The sequence below is a fragment of the Dendrobium catenatum genome, unplaced genomic scaffold, assembly GCF_001605985.2.
Source record: "Dendrobium catenatum unplaced genomic scaffold, ASM160598v2 fragScaff_scaffold_321, whole genome shotgun sequence".
In the NCBI taxonomy this organism is placed as follows: domain Eukaryota; kingdom Viridiplantae; phylum Streptophyta; class Magnoliopsida; order Asparagales; family Orchidaceae; genus Dendrobium; species Dendrobium catenatum.
Window position 1 is genome coordinate 362 of NW_021318783.1, and position 4,277 is coordinate 4,638.

General features: G+C 32.2%; 1 long non-coding RNA gene across 1 annotated transcript; it reads right to left on the reverse strand.

The window, feature by feature from the left end:
* Window positions 1–292: 292 nt before the first annotated feature.
* LOC110092034 lies at window positions 293–2,859 on the reverse strand. The gene is made up of 3 exons (XR_002302546.2): window positions 693–2,859; window positions 482–582; window positions 293–340 (listed from the first exon to the last, which is right to left on the reverse strand). It is a non-coding gene; the product is annotated as an uncharacterized LOC110092034 (long non-coding RNA).
* Window positions 2,860–4,277: the final 1,418 nt, after the last annotated feature.

The following is a 4,277-nucleotide window of genomic DNA, read 5'->3' on the forward strand; positions in this document are numbered from 1 at the left end:
ATATTAAATAAAAGAATGAATGCTTGCCTCATTTATATGTGTGTCACACAGCAAGATAGCCCCTAGCCATGCTCAAGCGATGAAGCATTCTTAGAAGCCATGCAAGGCACTATGTGCGCCTGTGTACAATACTGCTAAAGGATTGAGCCAAACAAACCAGATGAGACCATAGTGTCATATCCGTAGTTTATTAACCTTAGAAAGAATCAAAGGCCAAGATAGTGATGACAATGTTCTTACCAAAATGACAAATATGAGTTCAAATAGGCCCCAGATATAAGCGAATGCAATATTAATGTCCATGATACGAATAGAATAATTCTAGTTAAACATCCTTGCCCTAGTACACGGTCAAGCAGCAAATCTAGTGTTTAAGTTCAGAAATTTCTTGACCCACCAGGAAGATAAATAAACTGAATTTTCCTTTCAAATTTAATAAATTAAATGGCATTGAAAGCAATTACAGCACAGATTGGCTTACTTCGGTCAACTCAGGATCAGGACTTTGAGCTAACAATGGAAATTCAATTTTGGCTTCGTGATTTTCACTTAATTCAGCTTCAAAATCCTCATCAAAAGCCACTGTTCAGAAACATTGTTAGATTATTGGCATAAAAGAACCTCAACCCGTAAAAGAAAATGACAAAGAATTCACTTCATATGTTTCAAAAGAAAAAAAAAAAGACGCGCACCAGAGCCATATAGGGACAGCAACTTCAATTCTTTTATATAATATTTGAGTGTTCTGGGATGTCGAAGCCATAACCCTGTCAGATGCAAAGCAGAAAGACGCATAGTGCGAGGACTCTTGGTGCCTTCATCAAGAAGATTTTCAATGAACTAACAAAAGAAAGACAACCTCAATCAACAAAACAAATATCAACTGGAAACCTAATTACACACCACCAAGTAATAATGAACCATTAAATGCAAAAAACCCAAAACTACCATCTCAATGGAAACTCTAAAAATTTAACCAAAAAAAATGCTGGGAGCCATAATTATGCCCCAAACCTATTCAGTTAAAATGCATCATCCGCTAGAAGAAATCTCACTTTAGTATTAATATCTGTCACACGATTATTGTAACAACTCAAAATATGAAAACGTATTTTAAAATGAAATATTTGAATTGGAGCGCTGCACTGATAGCCTTTGAGGTAGTATATTGAGGTCGCACTATCCCTACAAGGTCACACTGCCTCTATTGGATCACACTACCCATCAGGGTCGCATTGCCCCTCCAACCTCTCACCTAACATGAAATTTTCTTTGGCTTATCTGATCATCTCTTTTTTTTTTTTTAATTTCCTCTTAGGGATGCAGGCATTTAACTATATTTATAATTATGCACTTGCATATAAGTTGATACGCCTATTTGTTGTATTAGCATATAAGCATGTAAGAATGTATGAATCATATGATACAATCACCGCATGACCATTGATCATAATTTCAGGCTAATCTCAACATCCAAGAGTACGAGGACATAAATCCCGCACAATCAATTCAAATACAAGTATACTGATGAAATTAAACTATTGGCATACTATATTAAAATTGCATATCTTACATCCGCTCCCAGCTGCTTTGAAAATTTTAACACCTTTGATTCTCCTACTCAAGTCCGTTACCTATATTAATTCAAAATTTCTTGATTTAACCACTTGCACAACATATTTTTCTATTTTGATTTTTTTTCATAACAATATACATATAAGTTCGCTATTCTAAAAATAACACTTAACTCCAAGTTTCCTCTCCTCATAGACCTCTCGAATCTTCAAAATTCTCTTGCTTATAAACTTAAAACCTAAATATCAAATTAAGGAATTTAATTTATGAACTTTACATATAAATGAACATTTCCAAAATAATAATATACATATAATTTCATTATCCCAAAAATAACACTTACCTCTAAGTTTCCTCTCCTCATACCCCTCTCAAATCTTCAAAATTCTCTTGCTTTTAAACTGGAAACCTAAACATCAAATTAAGGAATTTAATTTAGGAAATTTAAACATAAATGAACATTTCCCAAAATACTATTTCTTACCTCTTCCTCTTCTTCTCCTTTTGCTTCTTTCTCTTCTTCCACATATCTTATTCACTTTCTCATTCTTCCTTTCATTTTCCTTTTCGTTTCTTCTACCATAAATTCTTACCCAAACTCCCTCAACAATTCTTCCTCCCTCTAGCGCTCAGTCCACCTTCCCCACACCAAACTGGCCTCGATTTGGAACGAAAACTGAGAGCCCACCCTATCTCCCAAGTGTGGTAATGCAAAGGAATTAAATAGGGTTTAAAATTACACTACCCAAAGGTTCAATCCCAGCCCTCCCTAGCGCTTTAGACTGCTACATGCATAGATATGTGGTTTAGGCCCTTAAGCACTAATGCAATACTTACAATATAACATCATATTAATTTAATAAGCTTAGCTAATTACCTAACCCTATAAATGTATATAATTAAACGATCTTACTATTTTGCAGAATTTTAGAAACATATGATATACATATTCTGAGGTATATTAAAAATGGGGTATAATTTACTCAGAAGGAAATTCTTGCCCTTTACCTTATAAACGTGAGTATTAGAGAATGTTCCATTTGATCCAAAATACTATCACATTTGACTGCAAAGTACTTAAAGTTTTGGACAATATTGATTCAAATAAGTGCCAAACAACCGTCAAACAGAGTTTGGTTATGGTTGATATGATATTTGTAAATTATTAAAATAGTTGAAAATTATTGCAACACTTAATCGGTCTCTCTTTAACATATCTTTGAAGATAGTTTCATATGATCAATGAAAAGTTGAAGATAAAAACATTAGTTTAAAAATTTATAGAATAGTTGAAATTTATTGCAACACTTAATAGACCCTTCTTCGACACATCTTCGAAGACTATTTCATGATCAATGAAGGTTTGAAGATAGGTTTAATCATTTGTTCTAACATGTTCAAATAGGATACTTATAAAACATATGTATTGCAATAACACAGTAAGAACTAGTGAAAAAAGTGCAGATGACAGTACAATCATCCACAAGTAAGATCAAATAAGGTTATTAAAAGAAAGTACAATCATAGCAGCTATAACACACCAATTCTATAAACAAATTTATAAATTGATTCATGTTACATCATTCATATTCTATAAACAAAAATGTAAATTCATCCACATCAATCATAACATTTACCACCATCCAATGTACATCATCTCACTATTTTACAAAGGATATGTAATATTGTATAATATGAGATAATTGATATATATATGTATATATATATATATATGTTAAATATATATATATATTATAGTTATATATAAAATATTATATGTATATAATATAAATATTATCATATTGCTAATATATAATATATTATATTATATAAACCTGTCATATATATACATATATATATTCGTATAATATTAGGTATTTTATTAAATATATTTAAAGTTAAAATAGTCCGCTCCGAACTATTCAATATATTATTTTTAGTCACCAGAGATATAATAATTGTTCTTATTAATCCATCAAATATCAAACATATCGCAAATGATCCATTTGGTGACTAAATTTGAATCAATTCAGATCATAATTAAACATTAGGGACTATTTTAGCATCAATTTTGTCTACTAAGAATAAATTGCCGAAGAATTGTGTGTGGACAAATTAGCTCAAACATGAATAGTCTGGGACAATTTTGATATATATATATATTATTATTATATAAATAAAAGAATAAGTGTACACAATAAATACAACATAATAACTATAATATAACTGATGTTCAATTAGACCTTTGGATCATAATTTTTGTGAAATAAATCCAAACATAAATAGCCAATAATAGTAAATTCCATAAGATTCTGTTACGAGTGGACCGGTCCCTACTGGACCGGTCCGATGCTATGCCAGGCGGAAACAGCAAAAGGGGCGGAACCCCCCTGTGGACCCCACGTCTGCTTAAATTGATTTTGGGAGGGAGATTTTTGAATGAGGGGTTGTTTTAGGAAGTCCATTATTGTCCTTTATGATTAATTTGTATAACTAGGATATTAAGGGGGAAAGAGAGCTCATCTTGAATTTGAATGAGATTGGAGATCTAGGGTTTGTTTGTTGTTGACCCTAATATTAGTGTCGGATCGAGTCGACCATGCAAGGAGGGTTTCAAAAGCGAAAGAGCTCAAAATCGTGCAAAAACTCACCCGACGCGTGTTGACCGAAAATCGCCAAGATGACCTCCGTTCGCGAAACGG